At 35.8% G+C, this 12,477-nt stretch overlaps 1 protein-coding gene and 1 pseudogene across 17 annotated transcripts in view; one reads left to right on the top strand and one right to left on the bottom strand.

Moving 5' to 3' along the window:
• The window catches only part of TBC1D5 (TBC1 domain family member 5), a 539,941-nt gene that overhangs the window by 242,910 nt on the left and 284,554 nt on the right, over window positions 1–12,477 (top strand). The gene's annotated exons all lie outside the window — the stretch shown is intronic.
• On the bottom strand, window positions 5,249–5,360 carry LOC123576338 (annotated as a pseudogene).

The raw sequence follows: 12,477 nt of genomic DNA, 5'->3' as shown, positions 1-12,477 counted from the left end.
GGGGAGTTTCCTATCTTAATGGCCTAGAAACTCTGTGATGAGTTCATGCTAATTGCCATTGTAGGGAACAAAGACTTCTAGATAAAGATACGTGTTTGTGTATACACATTTAAGACTGAGCTCAGCATCAGACGCTGTTAACCTCACCCTTAAATATGACCGCATGGTTACACATCAGAATTTCATGTTATGGTGATCCGGTATTGGTTAACCAAGTCATCTTTGGGAATACATTTTTAAATACTTAATTGGCTGGTTTCAGAATTCTAATCATTTCAAACTGGACATTGCGTTCTTAAACTTGCAAAGTTGTTTTTAAAAGACTTCATGGCAAATATTCCTCTACAAATTCTCTTGAAAATGAGAATTTTATAATTTCCAAGAAAACTCAGAAATGAATATTGGCTATAGGTACCTTTTCTGGGTTATCTTAGGAATAAAACAGTCTTAGATGCCAAAATGTCTGATCACTTAGAAATAAAATTATATGGAAAGGGGAGAAATAATTTTTTGAAAAAGAAAATTTTGGACGAGTGTCAGGTCTCTTGTCTGTTTTGCACACTTCTGGATCCCCAGCACCAGGATACAAACACTAAATGATTATTTGTAATGAAGTGAATGAAATACCCTAGAGATAGAGCCTTGAGTTCCTGACCAGGACAAAAGGTTTAACACTACAGATGCATAATTCTTATCCTTTAATGAAAGAAAAAGGACCCATTTCTACGAAAGTACTTCTTGGTATTAACTTCAAAAGAAATTAATCAAATTGACACTTATGTAATAATTATTGATTTTAGGTAAAGATTATTAGTATATTCTAAAGAAAATGTATAAGTATTCTTAAAACTTTGCTAATCATTAATGATTCTGTAGTCTTTAGTAGTAGTAACCTTCTGGATCTATACCATGTTGGCCACCTGTATCCCAGAGGAGGAGACAGTGCAGAAGGCATACAGCGTGTTTGTAATGAAACCTAGATTGAACAGGGACCATGTAACTGTGCCTTCAGTGTCGGCAGGGAAGAAACTAATTGGCTAAGAAGGGCTGGCAGAAGCTGGACCCTAACTAGGTTGATTTTGGAGTCAGCATCATAAAATCAGAATGGCACTGAACAACTGGATGAAGGATCAGGCCTAGAATAATAACAATAAAACATACTATTTAGTGTGAATTTTATCTGTGGCAAAGCAAAGTATTTATAGTCATTAAGATTTTGAAGGGAGAAAGATAAGGATGGATTTTTAAAAAGCAAGAGTGGATAAATGGAAATCACTCCTGTCATACCCATTATTAATACTTAAATATGAGTAACACAGAATATCTTCTTTTTAGTATTATTATTTTTTTATTTTAGAAAATACTAAATATTGTCGGGGCTTTCAGAAATTCAGTTTTAAAATTCAGTCTTCTGCATATGGTTTTCATTATAAGTTTTTGTTTTTGTTTTTTGTTGTTTTTTTTTACTAAAGATGTCTTCCTTACAAGTTTATTTGGAGGGGGGAGGGAGAGAAAGAGAGGGAGGGAGGGAGAATCCCAAGTAGGTTCTGCACCTTCAATGCAGAGCCCAGTGCCAGGCTCAAACTCAGGAATTGTGAGATCATGACCTGAGCTGGAATCAAGAGTTGGACGTTTAACTGACTGAGCCACCCAGGCATCCCTTTATTATAAACTTTTAAATTTCTTTGCGATAATATTTACAATCCTGTTATTTTTCAGTAACTTAATTATTCCTATTGAAGATGGACTATTTTAGTTCCTTTGCTTACAAAAAAAAATTAATAAGGACATAATTCCTAAAAAATTCTAATTCTTAGGAAAGGGACTAAGTCAGTATTATTCCTATAGGAATCTCTTGTCCAGTGATGTAACTTCATCCAAGGAGAAACAAAAAATCCTTAAAGGAAATGATGACTAGCTTATGTATTAGATCACAGCCTCCCAACCTACATTATCCTCTGAACCAACAAACTATCTAAAATCCTCATAACTGTTTTCTGGAGCTAGGGAAAAGAGAAGCTAAGTAAGTAGAGGAGAGAATTGGAAATGAGGTAATTAAAAAAAAAAAAAAAAGTTTGCACATTGCCTTAGATGAGTTTTCTTGCACTTTGGCTGTTTTAACTACTTAAACAGTAGTTAGGAGTTCAGGAGCCTGTTGTACAGATATTTCTTATATTTGGTTTATTCATCTGTTTGCTCAACTAAATTATTTGTTCTTTGAAAGCAGAGGTTTTTTGTTTCATCCCTGAATTCCCCTAGGCACATAGGAGAAGCTCACTAAGTTTTTACTAAATGAACTGACTCAGATGTTTTAGCTAGCAAACATGCTTACGGCAAGGCAGTAGCATTTCATCATGATATGAGAGTACTGATTTGTATTCTCACTGGGACCTGTACTTCCACTGATGTGGGCTATAGGGATGCTTATAGCAGAGCCAAAATATTTCTCAAGAAGCAATCCATGTGAGAAATATGTACTGTGTTGATACCTCAGAGTTTTGTGCTACAAAAGATAGCAAGGATCTGGAAAGTATAAAAAGAAAATGCAGTCAGTTGTCTATATCAATTGTGAAGCAACTCAGGTCTGTATAACATCTGATTTGAAGTTATCTGATTGAAGTTACATCATCTCATCCCCCCCACCTCCCTTCTGATTTGAAGTTACGTTATCTCTTAATGGACCAACCAGAAGGAATTGGCTAAAAATATGTTGCCCCAGGAATTGCCCTGCTTAATTGACTTTGGCATTTACCTTGTGTACACTTGAAGGTGGCTCCCACAAAGAAAGATTTGAATTTGGGTACATTTGATACTGAGTTTTTACTCTCAATAGTGTAACTATTGGTCCATGGTTTCTTCAAATATTTCTCAAGTTATGATAATGTAACCATATGATCTATTTGGAAGATGAGATACATATTTCTGTTGGCCAAAGCGGGGAGGTTAGGTATCAGTTTATCCACATCTATAAAGTGTACAATTTATTGAAAGTAAGTTTATGTTTGTGGGGTGGAGAGTGGAGTGAGCCAGTTTCTTTTTCTGAGCATGAAGTATGATTTAAAAGTCAACAATCAAGTTTTAGGTCTTAGCACATTGCTTTCTGCAGCTAGTAGAATGACTCCTTTCAAATCTTTTCCCCCTTCACAAAAAACTCCCTCTTTGACATTAGAGAACAAAAGTTCTTTGCTGTGGCCACCAAAGCTTTTTTTTTTTTTTTTTTTTTTTTCTTACCTCATGTAAGAAAGTAAGTACCCTTACTTTCAGGGGGTAAGGTTGCTCAAGGTATTTATTACTTTACTAATCTAGACTAGGAATGGACAGTTTTGTTTGTTTGTTTGTTTGTTCTGTAAATGGCCAGATAGTAAATAGTGTAAGCATTGAGGGCCGTCTGGTCTATAGCAACAACTCAACTTAGTCCTTGTAACACAAAAGTTGTTAGCCACAGAAAACATGTAAATCAGTGGATATGGCTGTGTTTCAATAAAATTTTATCTATAATGACTAAAATTTGAATGTCATATAATTTTCATTATATGTTACAAAATATCCTTCTTACGATTTTTTTTTAAATCTGAAAATACAGAAAGCATTCTTTTTTTAAATTTTTTATTTAAATTTCTTAAAAGTTTTAAAATTCCAGTTAGTTACCATACAGTGTAATATTAGTTTCAGGTGTACAATTTGGTGATTCAACACTTACATACAAAACCTGGTGCTCATTGCAACAAGTACCCTCCTTAACCCCCATCACTTATTTAACCCATCCCCCCCACCTCCCTTCTGGTAACCATCAGTTTGTTCTCTATAGTTAAGAGTGTGTTTCTTGGTTTGCCCCTCTCTCTTCTTCCCCACACTTGTTTGTTTTGTTTCTTAAATTCCACATATGAGTGAAATCATGTGGTATTTGTCTTTCTCTGACTGTTTTAATTTCGCTTATTAGCACAATGCTCTGTAGCTCCATCCACATTGTTGCAGATGGCAAGATTCCATTCTTTATTTGTGGCTGAGTAATATTCCATTGTGGGTGTGGGTATGTGTGCATACCTACACCTACACACCACATCTTCTTTATCCATTTATCTATGGATGGACACTTGGGCTGTTTCTGTAGTTTGGCTATCGTAGATGATGCTGCTATAAACATTGGGGTGCATGTATCCCTTTGAATTAGTATTTTTGTTTTCTTTGGGTAAATACCTAGTAGTGCAAAATTGCTAGATCATGGGTAGTTCTATTTTTAACTTTTTGAGGAACTACCATACTCAGTACTGTTTTCCAGAATGGCTACACCAGTTTGCATTGCATAAAACCTTTCTTACCTCATAGGCCATAACAAAACAGCTGTAATTTCTGGACCCCGGATCTAGACTTGTTGGAAGAATTATTGGTTTTGCTTGCTTGAAAGTTTCTTTTTTTCTCAATATAATTTTTGATGATATCTGTTAGTATCTTGAAGGAAACCAAATTGTTTACCCTAAATAGCTTAAGTTTTTAAAGTAGGTTTCTTGCACTATGTGGTAGTGTTCCATCTATTCCTTTTTATTAAGGTGAGTTCATTCTGTTTGTTTGGTGCTGGAAATACTAAAGTGAAGGAGAGAAGGGAAGTAAAGTGAAGGTCCAAGCAATTTATAATCTAGTGAGAAAAGGATCTCATTTAAAATGTACCCTGTACATGGCTAGGGTTTTACTGGGGGAGAGCATGTAAAATATAAGGAGTGGTGAAGCCGAAGGTAGCAGACAGGAATGCACGGCCTGTTGAGAAGGGGGCTTATCTAGGACTGAGGGGAGCATAGATTTCTTGTTGTTGATGGCAAGAGATGAGGGAATAATAATTGGCACGTTGTAGAATGGATTACAAAACTGAGATGGAGCCAAGCAAATTAGAAGACTAGGCACCAGTTAGTTGGGAGCTGTTTCAGTCAGGTATGAACGAGACGAGGAGGCTGTCACGAAGGGACGAGAAGTAGTGGAGGCCAGGTGAGCGTTTTCTTTGGAGCCATAGTAAGCAAATGACAACTAATATTAGAAATTTGGCCAAGGTTCTTAGGATCTGAAAGATGTAAATGAAATATGTGGGTAGTGAGGGAAATTAATTTACCACCTCCATCCTCTTCTCCCATTTATTAGGGAAGAGCAGAACTGACTACTTCAAGAATGAGTAAACAGTCAAAAAAAGATCAAAATATTCAGTAGTACAAAACAAGGGGAGCGCTGTTCTTAGGGGACAGAGAAAATACACATTTGTGGAAATGATTCAAATCTAGGAAAAACAAGTAAATTTTATTGAAATATGCTTCAAATTTTCAATAAATGTGCATATTCTTTTACACTTGATCTTAGCCAAAAGGCCGAGAAGCGATGTGTGCATATTCTTTTGAAACAAAGTATGTAAGATGGTAGTTAAAAGACAGGTGAAAAGAATTCTGGCTGAGAATATAGGAAAAGATGAAGAAGGGTATGAATAAGAATTATAAGAAATTTAAATTCAATAGCTGAAGTGAAACATCTATTAGAAGCAGTAAAGAGCATAATCAATAAAGCAGAAATTCAAAGTATAGACAGAGAGGACAGATTTCGAGGACTGTATAAATTGAGGTGATGGATATGATTAGAACCAATGTCGCTAATATGGAACATTGAGATTGTAGAAAGGAGATTGTGGAAGATAGGAGACCTCTTCATAAGGACCTTTGATTCTTTGGGAATTTAGATTTGAATTAGTAATCAGGTGAGACAAAACACATACATACACACATACATTTACAACTGTGAGCCCTTGACTCATGTCTTACCTTGATAAACATTTATGTGATGGTTATTCTCATAGTTTGTTTTAGAACTATTGAGAGAGAAAATGAAAGCAGATATTGAATCTTCTGAGAAGTAGCAATCTATGGATTAAGTTATGAAACCAGGGAAAGGAGTGTGGTGGCTTTGCAAATAAAGAACAATGTAAACAACTTTACTTATTTATTCATTTATTTTTTAATGTTTATTTATTTTTGAGAGAAAGGGAGTGTGTGTGCATGGGAGCAGGGGAAGGGCGGAGGGAGAGGGGGGATAGAAGATCTGAAGGGAGCTCTCTGCTGACTCAGAGTGCCTGATGTGGGGCTTGAACTCACCAACTGTGAGATCATGACTAGAGCCAAAGTCCAAAGCTTAACCAACCAAGCCACCCAGGTGCTCCTGTGAACAATGTAAACAACTTTGAAACATTGTGTGCAAAGAATCATCACAACTCCATGACGATTAGATATAGAGGTAAAAGAGTGAAAGCTTCTAAGTCTGGGATTTGAGAGAAGTCTGTAGTACATGCATAAGAACATATTAACAAAACCTGTTGGAAATGTAAAGAAAGGAGACTTTCATCAAAACAGAGGTAGATCGTGTGTGTGTGCGTGTGTGTGTGTGTGTGTGTGTGTGTGTGTGTGTGTGTAAAGAAAACATGAACAATTATCCTAACCAAATATGAAGTTAAACTGTGTTTGCATTATTGCTTTGGTATTAACATACTTAATTCACACCATAAACTACAAATACTTCTAGTTATACTGCGTTGTCCTCTACTGTACTTGAATAAACCTACTGTAGAATTTTACTTTTTGTGCTTTATTTGCAAGTTAACATTTTAATAATTATCATAAATAGTTACCTGATTTGCATATTCTGGTTCATAATCCAACTGTTCTGTGGATCAACCACAGTTCTCTTATTATTCATGCCAAGACTTCTATATTAGTCTGAAAATCTATCCTAGACTGCATTTCTGTTTCCAGTTTTCTGAGCTTTTTATAACTCTTAAGTATAGTGCTTTTTTAATCAAAAGATTGAATCATGCATGTGGTAGTATAATAATCTTTCTGACCCACTATTATATGGAAGCTAATTTTTATTATATGTAGTATTTTTTTAAACTTTTATAGCTCTATGAGCTTGATATTCAAGTGGTATTTAAGTGATCCATTATCATTTGTCCTTTCAGAATATATATTGAAATGAAAAATAGTTGGCCATGCATACTAAGAACTGAAAAATTTAGAAAATGTTATTTTTTGAGAATCAAATTATAAAATAGATTAAAAAAAGATATAAAATAGATATGCTTAGGAGTGGTCATATTAGAGGGGCAGAATGAGAGACCAGATTAAGAACTTGGCTGTTATGTAACTAATGATACTAAAATACCTAGAGAAATTTAATTTGTGAGAAGTAGGGTCTGCTGGAAATGGAAAGAAGGAAATATTGGTAATAACCATTTGAGCATTAGCTATAGAAGGAGCAATTGTTTTGGAAAACCACAGTGTTCTCAACAAGTATCTCCAAAGATGTAGAGGAATCAATGCGTCAAGTTGCAAGAAGCCATGAAAACTAGAGTCTTCTAACCCCCTTTTACTATTGTATTTTTTTTTTTATCAATTTACATTCCGAAACGTTAACTCTCTAGGTAGTTTTTCTTACATGTAGAGACTGTACTGGTTAGATTTCCACAAATATCTGATTTTTATCATAGATCTTATTTTTTTGGCTCCATATAATGCATTCATTTATTGGCATATATACTTTAATTTCTTATATGAACAGAATTGGCTAGAAGTACCTGACTACTAAAATCTGATGTACTGAAGAAGTCAGCCTTTAGGATTTAAAACTGAGTACTTACCACCAGAGTGCTAGAGGTACAAATGTGAAATAGATAACATTCCATGAAGGCTAGTTAACTTTAACCCCAGGTGATATATTCCTGCTATATAATGTCATATAATCTGGTATATCCTGCTAGATTTTTTTTATCCTGTCCTTGTCTGCTTTTGCTATGAATTTAAGGGATCAATATTGCAAGGAAAACTCCATTTTTTTCTGAGGCATCGATCGTGCCTTCAGTTCCTCTGTTACCTGTGAATAGCGATTCTTATTCATTTATCCATGCCTTAACATTCTCCTTAAATACACGTAACTGCAGGTTAATGATAAAGTGTGCTGTATGGTATTTTTTTTTAATATTTGAACTATTCTCTATAAGCAAGTAGTATAGAGATAAATCTTTATCTTACTCCTACCTATATTCTCTACAGTGCCGCACAAAGTGTTTTAAGTCATTTGAATCAGACCACAATATATCTAAACCTAGCTACAAATAAATGTAATCATGAAATATTTTTCTCTGACCTAAATGTACTCACCCTTAAGGTAGACATTGGGTCATCTCGTCTTGGTAGGGAGTTTGGTATGGCAGACATTAGTTAGCTGCCAACTTTGGCAGAAGGAAAGCATTAGTTTCTGTCCCAATGCCTGCCACATAGTAAGCATTAGCTGAACATTTGATGGATGAGTGAACTTACGTGGAAAGTTATATGGTAAACTTTGAAAACCATAATACATGAAGTTAAATGAAAGTAGGATTGCTTCTGGTTTCTGATCAGAGATGCGGAGAGTTGGAAAAAAAACTCAGTCCCAGTTTTAAAATAAAAAGGTGGACAAACAACAAGTTCACAGCTTTTCTTTAACCCATTGAGTGCTGAAATGGCAGGGCAGTGAATCTAGGCTCAGAATCTAAGGAGAGATACTCTTTTTTTGCAGAGAGAAGCAAAGTACAAGTACTGATTTACCTGGGCAAGACACAATCAGACACTCACAGAAAGAATTCAGCTAAAATGATTGTTGAATTGGTGGAGGCCAAGTGTGTACTGGTGAGGAAAGGTGAAACTCCTGGTGGGCACAAAAATAGGAGGACCCCAAACTCCTATGTAGATTTTTCTTCATGAACCCCATCAGCCAATAAAAGAAAATCTCCCCTTGGTGAAGGACTGGAGGATGACTACAGCAGCCACTGCAGGAGGAACAATAAACTCCACCTGGACTCCTCTTGCCCTTTTCTGTTATAGAACAAAGCCATATTCTGTTGGGGGAGGTGCAACAATTATTGTTGCCTTAGGACACTGGTGGAATCTCTTTGTAACTGTGGGATTGGAACAAGAGGAAAAACTCTCAAGCCCTGGGGGGGGGGGGGCAGGAATATCTATAGGAACCAGAACTATACCAAGGGAAAGGACTAAAAAGGCGTATACATGAGATCAGGGACACAGTGCTTAACTAAGACTAAGTCTTGACCAGAAGATCAAAGAACACTCTCCCCTATTTTTTTAATAGTAAGTAACTTACAAGAGACAGATCTTTGCTGAGCACAAAGCCTTAGAACTAAGTGTGGAGCAGTTAGAAGAATGAAAAAATATTCTTATGGCAAACTGAATTCCCCATCCCCAACACAAGGTATCACTGTAGAAACTTGTGGTCTGTGATGCATTAGGTGTGGCCATAGCAATGACAGACTTCAAACCTAGCTTAACTCCTAGTTAACATTAATTCAAACCCCTGTGCTAAAAGGCCTAATGGAAATGTATACTCATTTCGAAGCCTAAAATTGCCTTAGTCTTTACTATCATACACATGATGACAGTAATACATAAGATCTTTAATAAAATTTACAAAGCATATGAAAAAGCAAGAAAAAAAATATATATACTTCGAAGAGACAAAGCAGTCATCAAAACTAGACATAACAGTGACACATGTTAAAACTGTGTCACAAGGTATTTTTGAGTAACTAGGAATTACATGTTAAAAGCTCTTGTGGAAAACCTGGACAGCATGAAAGATCAGGTGGTTAATTTCAGCAGAGATAGTGTTGAAAAATATATCAAAAATTGAGTGGAAATCCTAGAAATGTTTCTAAGGTATTTTTTTAAATTAAAAAAAAAATTTTTAATGTTTATTTATTTTGAGAGAGAGACACACACACAGAATCTAAAGCAGGCTTCAGGCTCTGAGCTGTTAACACAGAGCCTGATGTGGGGCTCGAACTCATGAACTGTGAGATCATGACTGGAGCTGAAGTCAGAGGCTTAACTGTAAAGTCTGTTTATTTACTTTGAGACAGAGAGAGAGAGGGGCGGGGGGATGCATGTGGGGGAGGGACAGAGAAAGATGAAGAGAAAGAATCCTAAGCAGACTGGGCACTGACAGTGCGTAGCCTAACGTGGGGCTTGAACTTATGAACCATTAGATCATGTCCTGAGCCGAGATCGAGTTAGATGCTTAACTGACTGAGCCACCCAGGTGCCCTTGGAAATCATAGAAATTTAAAACACAGGGTGGTCTGGGTGGTTCAGTCGGTTAAGTGTCCAACTTTGGCTCACGTCATGATCTCACAGTTCGTGGGTTCTAGCCCCGTGTCCGGTTCTTTGCCAACAGCTCGGAACCTGGATCCTGCTTCAGATTCTGTGTCTCCCTCTCTTTCTCTCTGTCACTCCCTGGTCACACTCTGTCTGTCTGCCTCTCTCTCAAAAAAAAAAAAAAAAAAAACATTAAAAAGAATTAAATTTAAAAAAGAAATTTAAAACACAGTAACAGAGATGGAGAATGCCTGTGACAGGATCATAAGTAGAATTGACACCGACAAAAAAGAACCAGCAAATGGGAAGATACATCAACAGAAATTACCCAAATTGAAACACAATGAGAAGTAAGAATTAAATAAACACCCAAGAACCATGAGACAATATCAAACGGTACATGTCATTGGAATCCCATAAGAAGGGAGGTAGAGAAGAAATATTTCAAGAAATAATGGCCAATAATTTTTCCAAATTAATGATAGACACTAAACTACAGATCCAAGAGGCTCAGACAACATAAAGTGGAATAATACAGAAAATAAAAATAATTTTAAAATGTAGTCATATTCAGACATAAAAACAAACAAAAATTCTTAAAGGTAACCAGAAAAAAATTTATTGATATAGCAATAATAGAAAGCTAATACAAAAATGCAGAGTAAGAACTAGGTAAGAATTAGAGCAGATTTCTCTTCAGAAAACATGGAAGCCGGAAGATCATAGAGTGACAACTTTAATGTTGCTGAAGGTGGGGAAAAACTTGTGAAACCAGAATTCTATACCTAATAGAAATATCTTTCAAAAAAATGAAGTGATAAAGTTTTTTTTAGATAAGTAAAACCATGGGGATTTTTTTATTAGCAGACAACGCTGTAAGGAATGTTAAAGGAGCATTGGCAGGCAGAAGGTACATGACAGGGCAAAGGCACTTGAATCTGTACAAAGGAAGGAGCATTGGAAGTAGAGTAAATGGAGGTAAAAATTTTTTCCTTATTTTAATTGCTCAAAAATGTGACTGTATAAAGCAAAAATAGTAGCAATATATAGTATTTATAGCATATGTAAAAGTAAAATACATGGTAACAGTAGTACAAAAAATTAGAAGAATTGGGAATATACTGTTGTAAGGTTCTGACACTACACATGACTATGTAATGCTGCTTGTAGATTCTGATTAATTAAATATGGTAAGCCTAGAGCAGGGGTCAGGAAACATTTTCTTAAAGGATAATATAATTTATATTTAACCACTTGTGTTATGATCTCAGTTGCAACTACTCAGCTCTTCCATCATAGTATATAAACAAATGGTCAAGTTTTAATAAAAATTCACGGAAACAGTTTACTGGCCCATAGGCCGTGGTTTTTCAGTCCCTACTCTAGAGCATCCATTAAATAAAAATGTAATACAGAGGCATAAATGATAATTCAGTAGGGGAGTTCAAATAGAATCATAAAATATCCTCAACTCCAAAGAAGGCATAAAATGAGGGAAAAAGACAATAGATGGAACAGATAGACAACAGATATTTGAATTCATCTATAGCAATGCACATTAATATGAGTAGTCTAAACACACCAGTTAAAAGGCAAAGATTGTCAGAAATATTTTTGAAAGAAAGAAGCAATTATATGCTGTCTACAAGATACTTTAAATAAAAAGATGTGGTAGGCTGAATAAAATCTCCACCCCACCCCCAATATTTCTATAATCTCCAAAACCTGTGAATATGTTACCTAACATGGATGTTTTTAAAGGTTACACATGTTTAAATTAGAAAGGTATTAGGGATTTTCTGGTTAGGCCCAGTCTAATCCTGAGTCCCTAATGGCTTAGAACCCTTACAGCTGCAGTTAGAGAAAAGCAACAGTAGAAGGTGTGGGAGAGAAAGTGTGAAAGGGACTAGGTCCATTGCTGCAGCTTTGGAGATGGAGGAAGGCAGGGAATTTGGGTGGCCTCTAGAAGGTGGGAACAGCTCTCTACTTACAGGTTTTAAGGGATTGGGGACCTCAGTTCCTGGAGAATTGACTTATTTGAACAACTGAGTAAGAAAACAGATTTTCCCTAGAGCTTCTAATAAGGTATAGAGCCTTGCCCACACCTTAATTTTAGCCCAATGAGACCTGTATTAGAATTCTGACCTACAGAACTGTTAAGATAATGTATTTGTGTTGTTTCAAGCTTCTAAGCTTGCGATTGTTTGCTATGGCAACAACGGAAAACTAACACAGATAATTTAGGTCAAAAGTAAAAGGGTGGAGAAAGATACATCATGAAAACACTTAACAAGTGGGCTAGAGTAAC

The sequence above is a fragment of the Leopardus geoffroyi genome, chromosome C2 (assembly GCF_018350155.1).
Source record: "Leopardus geoffroyi isolate Oge1 chromosome C2, O.geoffroyi_Oge1_pat1.0, whole genome shotgun sequence".
Classification (NCBI taxonomy): Eukaryota; Metazoa; Chordata; class Mammalia; order Carnivora; family Felidae; genus Leopardus; species Leopardus geoffroyi.
The sequence above is the reverse complement of the archived record's forward strand: the minus strand, read 5'-3'. Positions and strand labels throughout refer to the sequence as shown.